This window comes from Pinus tabuliformis, chromosome 4_1 (genome assembly GCF_031772625.1).
Source record: "Pinus tabuliformis cultivar Carrire ecotype Pingquan chromosome 4_1, CPIR1, whole genome shotgun sequence".
In the NCBI taxonomy this organism is placed as follows: domain Eukaryota; kingdom Viridiplantae; phylum Streptophyta; class Pinopsida; order Pinales; family Pinaceae; genus Pinus; species Pinus tabuliformis.
In genome coordinates, this window is record NC_142303.1 from 477,782,921 (window position 1) to 477,805,552 (window position 22,632).

Sequence of the window (22,632 nt, forward strand, 5' to 3'; positions counted from 1 at the left end):
CATCATCTTCCCTTAACTATTTTAACATCAATTATGTCTTGCATCCATTATCCATTCAGTTACAAGTAAATACATGAAATAACCATGACTATAACTAGTCATATAACCATGCTTATAACAAGCATTAAACCATGTAAATTACAATGAGATAACAACCATTATAGCCAAATAATAAAAAGTACAAAAGAAAGAGAACTTAGCTTTTACTAAACATAAGCAAGAGCCAACCAGGTTTGAGACTTCCATGTACCACTCGACCATAGACATGATTGAGTGAAATATTTCTTTTAGGTAGTCACCCTCATGCCATATTCCGAGCATGAATGTGGGATCTCATGGATAAACCAATAAAAAAAACCAAAGGAATCTAGAGGTTAAGCCACCTCCACTGTCATCAAATCATGATATCACCAAAACCGACACCGAGATCACAAAAAAAACCATGCTTGGAATGCCTCCAGACTCCATCACTATCCTGGAGGAATTTTCCATCTCCTTGTCTCTTAGGATTTACCGCAATCCACACCGTATCACTAGGCCCTAAACCAAGACTCCACCCTCTAGATTTACTGTGTATCCCACCAAAACTGATTAAGGAATTCCTAGGCCTTTGGAAATTTCCTTGAGACCACCTCCACCTCAGATTTGGAAACCATTCGATAATTCCAAAACTCAAAACCGAGAAAAAATCCCACCACACCATGGCTATACGAAAAAAGGAAAGGAAAGGTTGAAAACCACTATCATAACCTGACAAAACCATGCCATAGAAAATAAGAGAACCATATAACAACATAAAAATCCATGCATGTCAAAACCAACTAGGAAATCACACATGCAATATGTTACCTACAAGTATGCCTATTAAAGTTGCGTGATCCTGCTCCTCCTTGGTTACTGTTTGATTTCCTTTCTTTTCCTTGTCCTTCCTTGTCCTTCTTTTCCTTCCTTGCTCTAAAGCTAGAATACTCCAAGAAAACTCTAATTGTCCAAGAGTGAGAGAGAGAGAGAGAATAATGAGAGAGCTCCAAAAATTGAATTGACAAAAGGTTACATTGACCAAGCCTGAGAAAAAGCTTGCCAACTAATCCTCAGAAGCCTTTTTATCAATGAGGCATATATGTTATTCATTTTCCATTATTTTCCTTCAATTTACTCCTCACATATAACCTGTGACCTTCCAACTTCCTTTTCTCCTAATTTCCATTATTTTCATAAATAAAATGCCAATTAATGCCTCATGTCTTTTCAAAGCCTTTGCCATTGCTTTCTCCAATTTACCTTAGCCATAAACACATCCAGTGATGCCCAATAGTATATCGTTTCCCAACATTCATCTTGGAATATGTGTCCCATGACCATGGTCTTATATATTTTTACACAAATTTTTAACCAGGGCTGTTACAGAACCCTCCCCCTCGGGGAACACCATCCTTGGTGTTCATTGACACCTATAACCAAAAAGATCACTGCAACTAAAAATATTGCACATGGAGCTTTATAACTTAGCTCGTTGCAATATTTACAATGACCTTCTGCTAAAACATGACAAACATATAGTTTGCTAGAGCTTTATAACATAGCTCATTACAATATTTACAATAATAACCACATATACACACATACACATTTCCTAAACCAACAAATAAAAGGATACGATGCTCGTATCAATCAATGAGGGAATATAGAGGTTCACACCTCCACCCTCAAAAGTAGTACTAGGATTCACCTCCTTCCCAAGAAGTCCAGAATCCACTGCCAAAGTCAAAGCTGCATCCAGTGTCCAACGCTACAATGTTGCGCCACTTGTCCTCTCAATGAACAATTACCGACTCATTGTTCCAGGGTGCACTCCCAATGTGCATATGATTCCATCTGGAAATGCTAATGACAAAAAAAATCCATCCCCGAACATCCCTTCTCTGTTACACAGTCCCTCAGGAAATTCGGTCACCCCCTTCTGTGTAGTCACTCACCTTTCAATTTCCCCAACATCCCCTATCCCGGGAGATCCATCCCTTGGAAAAGATTCCTCACATCGTAAGGCCAAACAACCAAGGCATATACCTTCCTCAAAACCATCATATTGTTTATAGCATGCTGATGGAAATAAATGGACAATATTGGGTACCAGTGTCCCATAATGGCCCTACTCCTGAATGTTTTACCAACATACTGCTTCCTGTTCCAATTCCTTTTTCTAATGTTGCTGATTCTTTTCATCAGTTTTAACCACCCAATCGATAATTTCATGTTTTCCTGCACCAAGCACATAAATTCCACTAGATTTTAAATAAATTGAAATAAACTCACATCATACTTCATTGGTAGCTTGTAAATAAGGTACACTTGCAATCCTATTTACTTCATGTCACAACAAGTCAAAATATCATCTTTTACCAAATCATCATGTATAAACATATCACATTAGGTTAGCTCAAAACACAGCCATCATAGGTCAAAATAATAAACATCAGTAAACATCATAAATCAGAATCATGGATCACATGTAATCATCATAGACAAGAATCATAAATCACATGCATAATAAAACTGTAATAAAATACTGATACTTATCCTTTAATCAATTCTTAGATTCTACCTTTGTCCCTTTTTCGTATGCACACTGGATCAGTTGCCACACCCAATAAACACCTAGTGCCTTCTACTCAACCATGTACGCATACACATAGTGTGCATCACACGCATTCAACCACACATGACATAAAAAACCATGCAATACATGCACCTACACTTGACATACCACACATACACCTACACCTAGTGTACAACACAACACAATACATACTCCTACATCTAGTGTACACCACAATAGAATGCATACACTTACACCCGATGTACAATACAACACAAATAATTACATAGAGTACAACACAATGAATACATATGTCACGATACCACGACTACAAAATGCACATACATAGTACCGCATGCCCATAACACAACATGGATGACATGCACACAATACCACATGTACACTAGTACCATATGTACAACATGTACACTGTACCACTTGTACACTGTACCACTTGCACAACATGTGCACATCATCACATGTACATGGAACCACCCGCGCAATGCGTACACAACGCCACATGTACACCACACCACCTGTATAATGTGTACACAATACCACATGTACACAATACCACATACACGACTTGTACAAGACACACATGTACACAACATCACATGCATGAAATGTAACCATCACCCCCTGCACAATGCACCACATGTACAACATGTACACAACACCACATGTACAATCATGCACAAAACACCATATGTACATAGTACCATTTGTACAACATGCACACACCACCATATGTACATAGCACTGCATAGACAACATGTACATAACATCATATGTACACAACACTGCATATCCAACATGCGCACAACACCATATGCACACAACACCAGATATCCATCACGCACACAATAGGATATGCACACAACACTGTATATCCAACATGTACATATCACCATCTATACCTAACACAACATATGAAATATGCAGGCAACACCATATGTACAATAACTGAATATAAAATATGCACAACATACACAACATTAACACTGCACATCGAAGACCGCACTGCCTCTATGAAGCAACCTTACTTCGAGTGCCTCTCAATCATCCATACTTATCCTATCATGTCGTGGATCACACTTTTTTCATTTCGTTGATGTATCTCTCAGCACTAGCCTACCCATTACATAAACATAGACATAATATAATCACATAATATCAATTCATATCCACATGATATTGACCTCACAACTCTGTCAGGCTACTCTTCCCACTTGATCCCTTATGAAACAAGAATAACTTTGTGTCTTTTACCTGAAGAAGCAATCATTCCTCCATAAGAACGATTCTTGATGACCTTGTCACACAACGGTATGCACGCACACACACACACACACACACACACACACACACACACACACACACACACACATATATAAATCATGATCCTTTCAGACAATGACATATATACATACATACATATATATAAAAAATAACATAAATCCATCATGATCACAACATAATTAGTAGATATAAAGGTCACGGGGGCGCTGCCCCTGAGACCTCGCTAGGGGGGGATTATAAAATTCGTCGTCAACCCCCCTGGACCCCCATGATGGAAATTAAATGGGCAGCATTTCCGCCTCGTTAGGAACAGGAATATAATGTAACTGAAACAAAAACCTCTGAACAATCAGGAAGATAATCAGGCTCCACACCCAATAATATCCGACTTGGAGACATATTATAGTAACTCCATCGCTCCTTCACTTGCTAGACAATGCTTCCACTTTGGACCTGGTTATTTCTCATCTTCATCATCATACTTGAAGACCAACTGAAACTGAGTAGGATCTCAATTTCTCCCAAGTTACAACTTTTGTTAACTTGTCTGCATGATTTTGGCTAGTCTGTATCTTTTCCATATTCCAACACTGACGATATGAAATGGTACTTGAGGTATATATGTTTAGTCTTGGAATGAAATGCTGAGTTCTTTGCGAGATGAATGGAACTCTCGTTTTCACTATATAACCTTCCCATCTTCTACTTCTTTCCCAACTCATCCATCAACCTTTGTAACCAAATTAATACTTTACTAGCCTTTGTAGCAACAACATACTTTGATTTGTTGTTGAAAGTGAAACAATGTTTTGCAACTTTGAAACCAAACTGAGAACTATTCCACCTACAGTAAATACATACCCTGTGGTTCTCCTCTTGTTATCTCTATCACTTGCAATATTTGCATCAACATATCCCTGTAGAGCAATGTTTGAACCACCAAAGACTAATGCATGATTTGTGGTATCTCTCAAATACCTAAGAATCCACTTCACTTCCATCCAATGCTCTTTTCCTGGATTGCTCATATACCCGCTTACAACCCCCCTTGTGCAAACCATTGCATACATTAAGCTTTCAACTTCTGATGCATATGGAACTTTACACATATAATCCATCTCTTCCAGAGTCTTTGGACACATCTCGTTCCTTAGTTTGAAATGGCTAGTCAAAGGTGTACTAACTGGTTTTTCACTATGCATATTAAATCTTTCCAACACTTTTTCTATGTACTCACTTTGAGATAATGTTAGTTTGTGATTTTTCTTGTCTCTAGTTACTCTCATACCAAGGATTTGTTTTGTAGCACCCAAATCCCAAATCCTTCATTGAAAATGAATTTTCCAATTTTCCTTTGATAAAATTTATTTCCTGCATGTTGGACCCTACAAGAAGCATGTCATCTACATACAATATCAATATAATATAGATTCCATCATTTCGTTTCTTAAGATAAACACAGTGATCAGAATAACATCTAGTATAACCTTGTTCAAAAATAAACCTATCAAATTTTAGATACCATTGCCTTGGAGCCTGTTTTAGGCCATACAAGCTCTTCTTCAACCTTTACACTAATTTCTCCTTCCCTTTGACCTCATACCCTTGTGGTTGTTGCATATATATTTCTTCTTCCAAATCCCCACGGAGAAAGGTTGTCTTTACATCTAACTGCTCAAGATGCAAATATTCTACTGCCACTAGAATTAAAATAGTTCTGATTGAAGTCATTTTAACAATAAAATCAATCAAAGTCTATACCTTTGTTTTGTGCAAACCCCTTCACCACAATTCTAGCCTTATACATGTGTTTACCTCCATCTTCTTCCTTCAACCTATAAACCTATTTATTTTGCAATGTTGTTTTACCTACAGGAAACTTGACTAAGTCCCAAGTCTTGTTATGCATCAAGAAGTCCATCTCTTCGTCCATGGCTTGCTCCCAGTTCTTCCTAATTTCTACCCGCGTTGCTTCTTCATATCTTTCCAGTTCACCAAAATCAGCCAACAACACGTAATATATTGGAGAGTATTGTTCAGGGGGCTACTTATTTTGATATATCTTCTAACACCACTTTCAGGTGTTTGAGGTGCTTGTTGCTATTGTGGTTATTATTGTTGTGTTGGATGCTGATCATTATGATTTTCAAGCACCTTTACTTTTTTTGCGGTCTCATTAAGCACTATTTATTCTTTGTTTTCCTTTTATTGTTTATTTCCCTGCATCTGATCCTTATACAAGGCAATTTCATTTAATATGACATCTATGTTCCTAATGATTTATTTATTTATTTTCATAATCATATAAGTGATAACGAAAATCATTAACACCATATCCAATAAAGGTACATTTCTTTGATTTTGCCTCAAGCTTTGTTCTATTTTCTTTAATGTGAAGAAAGGCTTCACAACCGAAAGTCTTCAAAAATGAGTAGTTTAACTTTTTACCTTTCCATGCCTCCTTTGGAATACCACCATCCAAGGAACTTGAAGGCCCTTTGCTTATTAGATAAACAACATTATCTACAACATCTTCCCAAAATGTTAAGGGAAATCCTGCATGCCATCTCGTACACCTTGCACGCTCCATGATTGTCATGTCCATCCTTTTTGACACACCATTTTCTTGTGGTGTTCCACAAATTGTCTTCTCTCTACGAATCCCATGCTCTGAAAAGTACATATAAAACTCTTTGTGGCAGTATTCACCTCCATTTTCTAATCTGAGACAATTCAACTTATTTTCTGTATCATTCTCAACCAAATCTTTCCATTTCTTGAAAGTATCAAATACATAAGATTTATTCCAAATACAATAAATCCAAGTTTATCTAGTTGCATCATCAATAAAAGTAACATAATAGTGAGAGCCATCGAGAGATGATACTTGAGAAGGTCCCTATATATCTGTATGCACGAGCTCTAAATATTCACTCTTCTTTTCCTTCCCAACTCTAATAAATATGACTTTCTTCTATTTTCCGTAAACATAGTTTTCACAGAAATCCAAATCAACATACTTCAAACTTGACAAGAAATTTCTTGAGTGAAGAATCTGCATCCCTTTCTCACTCATGTGTCCGAGCCTAATATTCTATAATGTCGTATCTTCTCCCGTGGAGGTCAAAGCATTAACATAATAAGAAATACCATTGCATAAATACAATGTACCAACCTTTTCTCCTTTTTCTATTACCAGGGCTCCTTTAGTGACCTTCTAGGTTTTGTCTGCGAATGTATTTACACAACTTTCACCACATAATTGCCCTATTGAAATTAGATTTTTCTTCAGATCTTGAACATGCCTTACCTCCTTCAATATCCATTGGTTTCCATTTTGTTTCTTTATAAAAACCTTACCCATTTCAATGATTTTACAGGGTTTATAATCACCCAAATGAACATGTCTAAAATATCCTTGAACATAGTCATGAAAATGTTTCCTATCAGGTGTGGCATGGAATGAAGCCCTTGAATCAACCACCCAAGCATCAATAATATTTTATAATGAAAGAATTAAAGCATATTGTGACACATCACTTGTCACATTAGCTTCATGATTGTTCTCTTGCTTTCTAAGTCCTTCTTTTTCTTTTCGAGATTTGCAGTCTTTATTTAGGTGTCTTTTCTTCCCACATTTCTAACACACTATCCCTAATCTGTATTGGATATGCTTTTTTGGACTCACTATGATTTCCTGTGCTCCTTCCTATTTCCATTTTTCTTCCCCTAGTCTCTGCAATCAAAGCATTACCTGATGTCTCATCGAATATTTTCCTTCATATTTCCTCGCTAAGGATGGGACTAGCAACATCATCAAACTTTAAAGTACTAGATCCAGAAACAAAGTTCCTAATATTCATAACTACGCCATTCCAACTTTCTAGCAAATTATGAGCAAAGAAATAACAAAGCTCTAACTTCATCATCAAAATTTACCCCAACAAAACTTAACTTACTGGTAATTATGTTACATTCATTTAAATGATCACCAACAGATCCACCTCTAACATCTTCATATATAATATACGCTTCATAAGAAATACCTTATTTGAGTTCGAGGGTTTTTCATATAGTTTGGCCAATGACGTCATTAAACCTTTTTTTGTCATTTCCTTTGAAATGTTAAATGCCACTGACATTTATAGACACAATTGTATTGTTCCTATTGACATTTTGTCGATAATCTCCCATTCTACATCCGTCATACTCGTCGACTTCTTTGATTTTCCGCTCAATGTTAGGTACAAATATTTATGCTACAAATAATATTCCATCTACATTTTCCATAGCTGGTAGTTTTGGCCGTTAAATTTCTCGACCCTAAACCTATCATCTTTTGCCATTTCTCCCACTTGAACCAGGAACCCTTCTCCCCTGCAAGTTTATAAGCCAAATAGACCTTCGGATCTGATACCAGTTGTTAGAAATTAATTAACGGAACAATGAAATACACAAAATATTTCATAAACACAAATACAAAAATACATAAAACAAGAGATACATAGATATACGTGGTTCACCCAATTTGGGCTACATCCATGGAGAAACAACCAATACTTCCTTTTATATTATCCAACAAAATGAAGAGGCATAACCTACAATAGATTCATCGTAATTTCCTCTTTTATCTCACACTATGTCCTCTCTCTCTCTCACTCAGAATAATAATTCATAGCTGCAATACAATTCCATTATATAAACCGAGGGGGTGCCTTCGAGGGGAAACAACCCTAAATTAACATAACTTCTACTGTCAGATCATTCGCCTAATGAAAAAACCCGATTGACTACAAAATTACAATATTTTATCATGCAATTTTTTATCTATTTTTCTTCAGGGGTGTTGCTCCTAAACCTCTTCTGGGGGGGTTCATAAAAGTTGTCATCGCCTCCTCTTGACCCTACTGATGGAGATTAAATGGGTGGAGTTGTTTCCCCATTAGGAACAGGGACCCAACACAACTGAAACAAAAACCTCTGAACAATCAGGAAGATAATCAGGCTCCACACCCAACAAAAAATTCCCACAACTTCGTACTAGAAAGTAGGAAATTTCAGACTTGTATAGTGCAAATTCCAACAACATTCATGTGACAAATTAAATAACAAGAATTAACATGACAATATTACTTAGATGTGCAAAAGAATATATCCAATCATCATATTATGCCAATAATGAAGCTCTAAGATAAGAGAAAGATATCCAAACATCAAAATTCATCCATAACATCTAAACTCCTCCCCCAAAAGGGATAGTGAAAATATCACAAGAGAAAATAATCCAATCTAAGTGATGATCATTGAGAGATAATGCCTCTCTTCTATTTATACAATCTCTAAGGGATTCTAATGGCTTAATTTGGACTAATAATGCCCCTAAAATAAAATAATGTGCATAATAACAATACTTTTGGTGACAAGCTCACCAAAATAGCTCAATAACATAAGAATAAGCCTCTCAAGAGGGAAGAATGATCAATATAGTGAGTATTTGGGCCTTTGAGGGGGCTTAATGAAGTCCAAGGTGTTCCATGATGTAAAACTGGATTCCAAACATAGTGGAAAAGTAGTTGGCCCCTTGTTTTCCAAGAAAGAACCTATGGTGCTCCCAACTAGCAGAGGGGGCACAAGGGCATCCGCATGGGTCTCCAAGTGGATCAAAAATGCCTGTAAACCATCTATAAGGGTTAGGATGATGACATAATCCCTCCCTATGTAGTGGGATACATCCTTTGGACCCTGGAATATCTTCCAAGTGTATGGTGCATGTGTGGAACCAGTTGGGCATGGTGAACTAGGTGCATCATCCTCATCCAAAAGGTGGAACACGAGCAATAAATGAGTGGTGCAATAGATCCATGAAGTACTCTCTACTATGGTGGAGGCCCATGGCTCTCAATGCTCACCCTACAAGTGCCAATGTTTCCCTATGGAGGGATAGGACCTTGTATAGGGAGATGAAGCCCCAAATGGAGACCCACCTGCAATCCTGCATAAGATCCAATGAATCCCCTTTCCCTCCAATACAAGAAACCTTCAGAATAATCAAGTAAAAGAGCATACAAGTCATGGAATCAATGGGGCACTTCATGGTGGCATGCCCTTCCATAGTGGGCTTTGGCATGTACAAGTGTCTCCAAGCTCAATAAGGGGTTAATTAAGGACACTATTAGGTGGTTTCGACCTTTAAAGGGGGGTACATATCCATGGTACATCCCTCAAGTGTCAAGTGGAAAATGATATAGTAATAGAATGAAGTGGGGATCATAAGAATCATCTAGACCACATTTCATGGTACAAGGGTAGCTATAATAAGGGAATACCACACCTAGGTATATGAGTGTAGGAGGGAGCAAATTGTTGTACATGAGTTATCCTGACCTTTATTTTTCCAGCCTTCTTCATATTCCTTTTTCCTTCAATTGGTTCTTCTTCATAACTAATTGGGGCTCCAATAGATGAGATCATGATGTGTAATATATAGCAGTGGATATCCCCTTAAGGTGGGACGGTTCATTTCCCACTAGGGGTTCGGACAATCATGGGTTCCATAATGATGGAGGGGGATTTTTCCCACGTGTTAAATTCATATGTCCCAACCATATTTTGCATTTTATGGAAGTTTTCCTATTGAAAGTGGACAAATTATTCTTTTTCTTTTCTTTTTAGCTACATCAACCTCCAGGGCATCGTTCCAAGCCTAAGCCAAGGTTTGGACAAGGGGAGGGGGAGGCTAAGCCTAAGTTGACCCAGTGGACACATGTGGATCTGGATGGGAAAAGAGATGACTAGGGCTAAAATGAGTTCAAAGGGGTGATGTATGTGGTGTCGAGAAGCAGAACCACACAACCAATGTCCATGCCCAAAAGTGGCCATGAAAAGTAAGGAAAATTACTCAACTACACCAATGAAAGCCATACCTTCGGGGCAGAAGGCCCACCTTCCAACATATGACCATAACAAGTGGGCGAGGGACCACATGGTTGGCTCAGGCGCCAAAAATAATGAAACATCGAGCTATCTGGTGGTTGCAAGGGGATATTGGCTACTGACTGAGGACCATCTAGGAGAAACAATTTCTCCTATACATACTACCCACAGGTGGTGGGTAACACTACTTTTTGGACTTTATTGCAGATTTCTGGTCGGAATGCGGTGAAAACAAATGTGCCCAAATATTAATTTGTGTTATTTAAAATGGTTTTTTGACTACAGATATGGATCTAAAACCCTCAAAAATCCTTGGGGCACCTCAATTGTGAAGATTTCACCTATCAAACTTGTGATTTCAATAAATCCCTATGAGATTCTAGCTAAATTGGATAGGAAAATAAACTAGAAAACTTTCCAAAAGTCACACTTAAAGACTACTCTTTTTTATTATTAAAGTATTTGAGCTATTAGGTTTGGAGAGTTAGAATTGATCTGAAGATTTTGGAAATATTTCCGATATTACTTTTATTTATCATATTTTAAAATATTTATGAAATTTACAATTTAAATAAAAAAGAAAAGAAACTAAAAATTGATCCTACCCTAATTGTAACCTAAAATATTGGTGATACATACTTCCAAAACCACTCTGTTCCAGGTGCATGTCACTTTTTCTTGGTCAACTTTTGATTCCGGGTCAGTTAGATATCAATGGTGCTGATTAAGAGTGGAGATGACTTATTGCATAGGAAAGAAGGTAAACAAGCAATGGTTGAAAAACAAAAAGAGATATAGAATTACACATATCTTATTAATATGTGTCAATGTGAAAACCTATGCTACCTACAAATGGTATGATCTCTGCTTTTTAATAATGATTGAAAGTAATTGCTTGACTAATTTTAGCAAACTGTGAATTTTAGTAATGGTTTCACCATATATCTTAGTTTGACTCATGTCCTAGCATGTGGATCCATCTCAAGGATTGCAACCTTATTTGGCCCTTCAAAATGACTAAGCCAGGAAAGTGACCATCTCTATAGATAAAAAATAAAAATTATATATAGATAAAAAATTATAAAAAGACTTGTAATTCAATTATGTTATATTTCTTTATGAGAAATTAATAGTTATCATAATTTATTTAAATTCTTTACATATTTGTCATGTAAACTAATTAAAAAAAAACAAACTTCAATTAAAATTGAAGAAACAACTGTCTTCCCTACTTTAAATATTATTAACTCAAGATGTATGTAATGATCTTTGGACCCTACACTTCACTAAATGGGCACCTTAATGTTAATTCAAAGAACATTTAAATGGACCCATTAATGTTAACACAAAGCACGTTTAGATGGGCCCTTTAATGTTATATATAGGTTTGGTCTACATTTTACTAAATTGGTCGCTTAATGCTGACTCAAAACACATTTAAATTCCCCCCTTAATGTTACATAAAGGTCTACACATCATTTATAGGATCCATAACTCGAGCACATTCAAACTAAATGGACCCCTTAATGTTACATATATTCAAACTATTCAAATTAGAGATGGATGGTGCTTATGGATCCTCCTTCCATATTCATCACATGTGGATATTGGTCCAATATTCATGCACGGAATTGACCATGGAATGCATGGGGGACATAATCATAATGTGGAAGGGACAATTAATTTCACGGCTATCCTAATTATCAGATATAGATTTTGATTATTGTGTAAAAGACTTTATATATATATTTTAACATTGCACTAACATAATATTATTAATATTAATATATTAAAAATAATTAAAAATAAAATAAAATATTATAATAATATAATAACAACAAGATATTAGTCTTAATAATGATGATTAATATCTATAGAAAATAATATTAATATATGAAAAATAATTTAATAAAAAATAAAATATTATAATAATATAATAACAACAATATATTAGTCTTAATAATGATGATTAATATCTATAGAGATTACCTTGATGGGGTGTGATGGGAGAGGGGATTTGGAAGTGGATCGTTGACATGGGAGAAGGACAAATGGACAGGGTACGTGGGCGGCCCACCCAAGGATCCCACACGAGCGTGACATGAGGTACCGGGAGAGATAGGCAGGTGGAGGCAGCCTCGGGAAAACAAAAGGTTAGGTTGGTAAGTTTTCAAGGTAGAAAGGTGGTGAGGGTGGTTAGTGCATGCATGCAAGGCTGGAGGAGGAAATAGGTGACAGGCAACAAGATTGGAAGCCAAGAGGAGAAACAGGCCCATGGGAGAAGGGACTGTCATTTGCACTTGGAATTCGCCTTCAACGACTTGGAAGGAGATTGGTATGTAATTCAAGCCTACCTAAGTCTAGATATGGAATCAATGCTGCAAGAATGGAGGTTGGTCTGGAATCAAATGGGGGTGGTTTCGAATGTTTCACGAGATTTTTGGTTTAGTCTTTTGCTATCGATGTCTAGTTTTTTATTTTTTGAAATTTGTGGAAGATTGCGAGAATTCGGGTTCAGTATTCTGCTGTTAATGTCTAGTTTTTTATTTGCTGCAATTTATGGAAGGCTATGGGGGAAAGAGGGGATCCATGGAGGGCTAGGAGGGAATCTCGGATCCTGGGGAATGAAATTGGTAATGGCCACCATGAAAACCCACATATTGGGATATAGAAGGGGTCGAGGCTCCCCTCAGATCTTGTGGTAGTCTGGTAGTCTCCAGAACCAGCGAGGGGTGTGAGGGGGGTATGGGAAGTGGAAGATATGCTCAGTCTGGTTAGTTTGGTTAGTGGGAGACATGCAAACCCAAGGGGGTAGGAAAGGGGTGTTGGGGAACCTTAATTGTGGTAAGCTCGACCAACTGGTCTTAGCGTGGCTCCCGGGTAATCCGGAGAAGCAATGGGGCATCTATAGTGAGGTGGGGGACTAGAACCCCAGTGCAGCTGGTAATTCCGCCATGGCAAATAAAATCAGGTGGAAATGACTGGGTAGAGGCCTGTAAGTCCGACCGGGGGGGGGGGGGGGGGCGGAGATCTAGGCATGCTCTTAACATATCTCTCTGTCATTCTGGTTCAAGGTGGATTGCAGGGTAGCGTCAATATCCTCGGGGGTATGAGGGATGAGTCGGGGCATCACGACTCGAGTGGGCTTGCAATTTCAGTTAGAATAGAGCCAAACTCCTACATTTCTTATTTTTATCACCCCAAGCCTTGCCTGTTAGCAATCCTAAGTGTCGTTAGACCTCAGCCTGGAACCCAGTTAGCTGACTCCAAGGGGGGAATCAAGCGGTGGAGGGAAGAGAATCTCTTACTATTGCACATAGTGAGGATGAAGGAAAGATGGGAAGGGACTGGGGGGTACCTGGGTCATCTCCTGCAAATTCGAATTCGTTATTCTGTAAAGGTGATTTACATGGAAAGGCTGAAGGCCATGAATGAAATATGAACTGGTTATAATGCTTGTACTTATGCTACCCTTACATGTTTATTTAACTCTTCTGCCACTTTGACTCTCACGCTCTGATACCAAGAGCAGGAAAGAACGAGAGAGGGGTGGGGGCTGGAAGAACTTTATAAGGAAAATAAAATGGTGAAGGTAGAAGCTAGGCAGGGAAGAAAAGGAGCTTTGGGCCGACAAACAAACATAAAAGAAAATGAAGGTGCTGGTGGCTTCGACGAGCAAGACCCAACAAAAAAGGGTAGGAAATTTGGAGAGGAAAGCATGCAGAACCTAATGCATGCATACCATGGAGGAACTCCAATGTAGGTTAAAGGCATAATTTCAACCTGGGAGGAAGAGCTAAACACCAAGGTTGCGAAAGAAGCTGTTCCAACAGAGGAATGAGATCCCTTGCTCATAGATTCGAGGCACACCAGAGGCTGACAAACACTGTCTAGACAGACAATCCAACAGTATTGGGTCATGAAGAACTTGCTAGCTAGGGCCATGAAAACACACAAGGACCAAGAAGAACAAATTCAAGCTCGTCAGGAGGAGCCAATCCTAAAGGACATCCAAAAGTAGATTAAGGCGGTGCAGGTACAACAATATCATTAGAATCTTCGTTTTGATAAAATTGAAAAACAAATGCAAACTTTGTTGCATAATGAAGTGCCCAGGTCAAGTGCAAAGTACTTGATCCTTGTTGAGTCATCTGATGAATGACTAGAGTAGCAGAAATAAATTTTTTGGTTTTATGTCGGATAGAATTTACTTTAAAAGTCGAAGGATGAAGCATAAAGTAGATACAATAGTATATTTAGCAAGGATGGATATTCTCAAATTGTTTTTTGGATGGAATATGATGTTGATCGGTGGCCAACATATCTGGTTTCCTTGGGCATGTTTGTTGGGTTGTGTTATATTATTTCCATGACTAGCCCCAGTAGTTAAACCGGGTGGTTAGAGGGGGGCCAAAGCCCCCCCTTCATTGCACCGATCGGCAGCGGGGGCGACAACACCCAAAGAAATTTTTTTTTGGACCCTATATTAGGTGGGAAAACCTACCTATGGTTTTGTCCATGGTTTTCGCACATGGTTTTGGGCGCGATGGTTTTCGGTCCATGGTATTTTGTAGATCTGGTCAAGGGAACTATGGTTATGTTCTAATCCAGGGTTAATGGATGCTTCGGTATGTTTATATATGTATTGTAACATTGAAAGGAACATAATGAGAAATCAATCTGGTAGTCTCGGTTTTGGGATCTAGGGGAAAATCTCTATGTATATTTGTTTTATGTGTTATTCTCTTGCCATTGTTTATTTTCTGGTTTTTAGAATTTGTATGTAGGTAATTTCTGTACAGGGTTAAAACCTACATTTGTTATCAAAGTTGTTTTGGCTTCAAGGGGATGCCTTTGTTGTTGAGGGTTTTTGCTTGAGCCTGTGGTAGACCTTGTTCAGTGGGAGTGTTACACTAAAAAATGTCACCTTGACTACTTACAGTTAGTATGGCTCAAATCAATAGTCATGCTACCCTCTTAGGCAAGTCTCATGCCTCTGTTATCCATCTCAAACTCAAAGAAGAGAGAAAGTCTTGTAAAAACTATGTTTATCTCTGGGGTCGCAGGTTCTCTCTAGCCTTACCTGCGGGGACGCTGACCATGTTCACAAAATCTGCGTCCATGGACGCTCTGTATGTTAAGGGACAGGTGCGTCCCTCTGTAAAAGGCAAAATGCGCGAGTTTTATCTTGAAAAAGTTACTTGTGGTTACTTCTAGAACATTCTAGAGGTCGGTTTGATGAAATGGATGCGCCTCCAGTTGGTTCATGTATCTCTATTAAGGGGGAACTTATCCCATCAATAAGGGAGCTATCCCACCCAAAGAGGGGGATGATCCCATTGATAGTGGACCTGAATAACCTCTTTACAGCACTATAAATAAAGGCATTGAGCCAGAAGGAGAAGAGGTTGGAGCTATACATTTTCTTTGGGTAAATGCTGCAGGATTTAGGTCTTCCATTAGAGCCTTTGTGAGGAGAGATTGTCTTCACTTGATTCTACTTGGGAGAGGGTGAGCTTTGTCAAAGTAGAGGAAAACCCTTGATGGACCCTGGGAGGAACTTGCACAACACCAAGGCCAGGTTGTAAGAGTTTCTTTGTTTCGTTATTAATACAAACTGGTTTATTTTTCTCAATAGCTTGTGTTAATGAGTTATTTCATGTGTTCCTTGGTCTGCATGTTGAATATATGTTTTATTATATGAAATGCAAGTGCTTGGTAATTGTTTGATTGTTTGTGGTTGCAGGAATTGACTTGAAGGAGGAGCTCATCCGGATCGTCAAGAACGGACTTCAACAACAGCGTTTTGGAATAAGGTAAGCCTAAACACTTGTAGTTTTCATGTTGTAAAAGGTGTATTTAGAGAAAGATCACTCCATTTTGTCTTGTTTGTCATTAGAATGTCTTAGACTTCTAGGAAGGTCAGTCGTGTCCGCACCCTTGACAGATTCCGTGTGACAAATTGGCGACTCCACTGGGGAATCCATTAATGAGAGAGTCTTTTCCTTTATATGAACTTTGCTTTGAGAAAATCATTTTTATTTTCTGGTTTTTGACTGTGAGAATTAGTATTTGGGTGGCTTAGCTTTAGATTTAGTTAGATTTGGTTTTTCTTTATTTTTCCAGAAGGACGCACCCTCTTAGTACTGCACAGTGCGTCTTTGGACGCGCTGTTGCCGTCTGCATAGAGCGGGCCCGCACCTGTGATAACGGGTGGCCTGCGTCTTCCTGTAAAATTTAAGAAAATTCCATTTTTGCTTTAATTGCTTTTAGATTTTGTTTTTTCTTAGTGTTTTCTGCCCAGATCCTTTAGTACCCTGTCAAAAATTTTCACCTGAACTTGTTTCATTAGCATTCCTGCTTTTAGCTTTCATCAATTGGGTGTTTTGAGTCTCTTTTTTGAGAAATTCTTAATTTGATTTCCTTTGGTCATTACTTGGAGGTTTCTCTCAGTCTTTTCACAATTTTGCATCTTTTTGCTTTTGTTTTTGCAAAAAAATTTCCCCCTCATTCGCCGGGGGGGGCTAAATTGTGTATGAGTGTTAATCGCCTTTGAGTGTTTTTATGTTTTGATCTTTGGAACTCTCACCCAATTTTCTCGACCTGCACTTGATTGGTTCTTAGATTACATTAGAATCATCTTGTGTTTGAGAATTCTCTTGCATAGATCACATTTGCATAATTAGAGTTCTCAGTTTCAGAATATGAATGAAAAATGTGCATAGATTACATTTGCATACTTTTCATGTGAATTGTGCATAGATTACAATTGCATAGTTTACATTCTGAAAAATCAATCGTAGATTTAGATCAGCTTTCTTTGATTTGAATTTACACAAAAATAAAAATAAAAATTGGTTTGGAATTGATTTGCATTAGTTTTTCTTGATGAAATTAGTGCATTAGAGAATTTGTTATATTTTCTCTTAGTGATCAATTTTTTGCATTGTTGGAAGTGAATGGAAACTCTCTCCTTACTTTAGTTAGGATTCATCAAATTGAAAAGATTACATTATCATATTCGATTGCATTCAGTTGAGTCGGGTCATAACACCATTGGTTTCATCTCCATTTACCCATTTGAGTAATAACAGCCTTAATAACACAGCGCTTAATTAAAATTCATCTAGTAATTTTTACATTTCTAGGGCTCTGAAACACCAACATAGCTTAGGCTAGGGTCTTGGAGTAGGTGAGTACTTAACTCTCCAAGACTACAAAACCAAATAGATAGTTTATCTTGAGTAGAATAAATCCAATTGTTTCAATTGCACTCTGGGAAAGCTCCTCTTAAAGGAGAAGCATGAGCTCGTGTCCGAACCAGTGAGGGGATCATTCCCCCCTCGTTGGGAACGACGCCAGACAGTACGTATTACAAACGGTAAACCTCGGATTAACCATTGTTGAGGAGCCAGGGGTCACTTATCGGTAAACCTTGGATTATTGTCAAGGAGCCGGTAAGGGGATTGAGCTTGTTACTCTGCCCTTGCGTGCTGTCGGAGTTTAGACTGTTCCCCCAGGTGTACTTGTGGCCATTGGTAACCTTAGTGACCATAATCTTTAGGGTTCTACCGAGGTGACGGTGGAGGGAAGGTCCCACTGTACCTGGAGCAGACGTTGGTTATACTCACTTGGATTTTCCGGGGGGTTCACTTCACTTCGAGACGGTTAAAGTGGAGGAACTTGTGCCGGTCTATTCATTAAGCAGGTTGCCGGGGTAACTGTTCCACCCGCCATTTCTGTACTGAATTCTGCGAGGTTGGGCTTCATCACCAACTAGTGTTTTCGGTCCGGAGAGCTTACTGTTTGTGCATGGTTTGACTCCTAGATTTGATAGCGCGTGTTAATTTGTTTGTTTTTACTTTTAGAGACCATAGGTGTGAATTGTGAATTTTAGTTGTTAAGTGTGAATTGTGAATTGTTAATTTTAGTTTTAAATTGTTAATAAAATTCACTGAAGTTGAATATAATGGCAAATGTTCCGGAATTTATCAACCTAGGAACCCCTCCTAATGAGAATCCTAGTACTTTTCCTTACTTTGGAAATGTTGGTCCTCCTTATATGGCTACTTTGTCGTTACCTGGATTTACAATAGGTTTACCGATATGGTTATTTTCAACTTCGTTGGCCCAAAATACTCCAATTGTTCCATCTCAACCGGATGCTTCACCTCAACAGAGTTCACCGTCTCAACATAACCAACTTTCTGCTGACCCTTTACCTTCTTCGCCTAATTTTTCTTCCTCCATTTCTTCCTCTTCGCCTGGTAAAAGTCTTGATGCTAGTAACCAGGAGGTTAAGAAGAAGAAGAAGAAGCAAGATAACAAAGAAGTCAACCAACCGACCATGGTTGTAAGTGTTAGTTGTGTTGAGGAAAATTCCGACATGCATCGTAAACCCAAATACCCTTGCAGGCTTTGTAAGGGTGACCACTTCCTTGTCAATTGTCCTGGTATTCCAAAGGTCTTGGAAGTATGGTCGAAAAAATCTCATCAACTTTCCGTTGATCCATCAACCAGTGATAGTCAGGTTCCTGGGAAAAAGGGTAAAGTTAGGTTTCCTTGTAAGTTATGCAAAGGGAGTCATCAAACTCACATTTGCCCTCACATGGATGAAGCCTCAACATTGTTGGAAAACCTTATTGTTCCACAGCAAGAATTTCCAACTGGTTACCGTAAACTTTCTCCCAACCTACCGTCAACTGACGGAGTGATTGATTCAAATTCAAATACACTCAATCACACTCTTCCATTGGAGAGTGAAACTCATGTCACTCAGGTTGATGATCCATTAGTTGATCAAGTGGTCGATTCAATTTCACATTCGGTCGATCACACTCTCCTTTTCGAGAGTAAATTTCATACCGCTGATGTTCTTCTTGTTACATCGGATTCTTCTATGCCGGGGGGCATTTCACCTGTTTCTACAGAACCCCCTCCAAGTACTGAGGTCTTTTCCTTTGATTGGAATAGACTGACAGAACCTCGTCTTCCTTCCTCCATCCCCTTCCAAATCATTGTTAAGGCGGGTGGTAGGGACATACATCGTACTCAGGTAGATGAAGGTGCTTCTGTTAGTATTTTATCCTCAACTGTTTGGAAAGCTTTGGGTTCCCCTCAGCTTGCGCCTATTACGCAGAATCTGAAAGCTTTTAACAGAACCATTAGTGAACCTTTAGGGATCCTTCCTAAGTTTTCTATTACCTTGGAAGGTAAAACTGTCTGTATTGATCTTATGGTAGTTCGAGGTCCCTTGGATTTCAATTTACTCCTTGGGCGAGACTATGTTTATGCAATGAAAGCTGTCGTATCGACACTCTTTCGCGTGATGTCTTTCCCTCACAATGGAAATATTGTGACTGTAGACCAACTTTCGTTCCCTAGTCTTGTTTCAACTACCAATAATATGACACCCCTAAATGTTCCTGATTCTAAAGTGGTATCTACCCCGCCACGGGTTAATTATGTGGCAACTGGTCCCATGTTTTCAGTTACCGATGTAAGTGAGCCTCTCACTGTTTGCTCATCTTCCTTTGATTTAGCTCCGGTAATTGACATGGAAAACTCTACGGGATTACTTGAACACGATGTTCTTATCCCTTTTGAGTCCCTTGACATGTGTTCCTTCCCAAGAAGTATTCTTCCTTCGGATGAAGACCTCTTGGAAGCCATGATCAAGGTGTGCCCATTGACATGTCTTTCCTCCAGTTGGAAGCCGTGATCAATGTAACGAGGATAGTTTTTTCTTGTATCAACCTCGTTAAAAAATGAAACAGGCTGCAGCGAGGATAGTTTTTTCTTGTATCAACCTCGTTAAAAAATGAAACAAGGAGAACGAGGATAGTTTGTTCCTTTTTCAACCTCGTTAAAAAAATAAAATTGGATGGTCCGAGGAAAGTTCCTTTTACTGTGTCAACCTCGTTAAAAAATGAATCAGTGAGGACGAGGAAAGTTCCTTTTACTGTGTCGACCTCGTTAAAAAATGAATCAGTGAGTACGAGGATAGTTTTTTCCCTGTATCAACCTCGTTAAAAAATGAAATCGGCTAGTATGAGGATAGTTCTTTTACTGAGTCAACCTCATTAAAAAATGAATCAGGTAGATTTTAGGCTATATAGATTGTAGAGAGTAGTTATGAGCATAGTTCCTTATCTTGTGTCAAGCTCGTTTAAAAAATGAAACAAGGGTTTTGAGGATAGTTCTTTTCTTGTGTCAACCTCCTTAAAAATGAAACAACTCCCTTTTCAAGTTAAATATTGAAAGTAAACCTTCATTCCATCCAGCCGGTTGAATGCAATGAAGCCTGGGGGGCATGTACCTCATTTTGCATCATTATACTGGGGGCATGCGAACTTTTTGAGCATAGTTCCTTGTCTTGTGTCAAGCTCGTTAAAAAATGAAACAAGGATAGGTTAAGTAGGTATATTGTAGAGAGTAGTCATGAGCATAGTTCCTTGTCTTGTGTCAAGCTCATTAAAAAATGAATCAAGGATTTTAGAGCATAGTTCCCTGTCTTGTGTCAAGCTCGTTAAAAAATGAATCAAGGTTTTTAGAGTAGAGTTTTTGTTAGGTAGATTGTAGAAAGTAGTTATGAGCATAGTTCCTCGTCTTGTGTCAAGCTCGCTAAAAAATGAAACAACTCCCACGAGTCTTTCCAAGATTTTGAAAGTAAAGCTTCATTCCATCCACCTCATTGAATGCAATGAAGCTTGGGGGGCATGTACCTTGATTTGCATCATTATGCCGGGGGCATGTGAACTTGTAACAAGCATAGTTTTTCGTTTCAAGCTTGTGTAAACATGAAACTGAATCCGAGCATAGTTCTTTTCCTGTGTCAAGCTCGTTAAAAAATGAAACAAACCCTCCTCTAATTGAGTCGAGAGTTTGACTAGACCTCATAGATGTTAGGTTGTACGTTTAGGTTAGTTATTTCAGTTTTTGCATAATTTTCTTACAGTTTTAGGTCGAGTCTTTCAAATGATCTCGTTCTTGAACCTTCATTTCATCCACCTTAGTTGAATGAAATGAAGCTGGGGGGCATGCGCTCTAACAGTTATGCTTAGGGGGCATCAAGCACAGTTTTATCTCTGTTTCAAGCTTGTGTAAAAATGAAACTAATTTGAAGCATAGTTTTTATCTGTTTCAAGCTTTTATAAAAATGAAACCTATCTCGAGTCAATTTCAGTTATTTTCAAGACTCGTTAAACTCATGAAAATCCCGAGATTATTTTGCTATTTTTCATTCTCGTAAAACAAATGAAAATGCCGAGTTCTTTCCGTCTTTTCCTGCTCGTAAATGAAATTGAAAGTCGGTCATATGAGTACATTTTTATCCCTTTTTCGAACTCATTAAAACTTACGAAAAAGTGAAAACCATGAGTACATTTTTATCCCTTTTTCGAACTCGTTAAAACTTACGAAAAAGTGAAACCTTGGAGTTCTCTTTTAAGCCCTTTTCAGACTCTTGAAACATGAAAAGATTGCCGAGTGTTTCTTTTTCACTCGTTAAAACAGAATTAAAAGACGGTCCCCTTTTAGCTCTTTTCTGACCGCAAAATCAGGAAAAGATTGCCGGGTTTTTGTCGTTTCGAACTCGATAAGGAAATAAAACGACGTGTCCTTGATCGCTTTTTACTTTTCAGGTTAACGACACTATTATGAAAGTACTCCTTGGTCGCAAGATCAAGCGGTTCTCCCAGGTATTATTTTATACTTTTTCGGGCTTGAGGGACACAAATATACGAAAAAGTTCAACGTGGAGTCTCCTTTAGTTTTTTCAGACTCTCTAAAATTGAAAAACG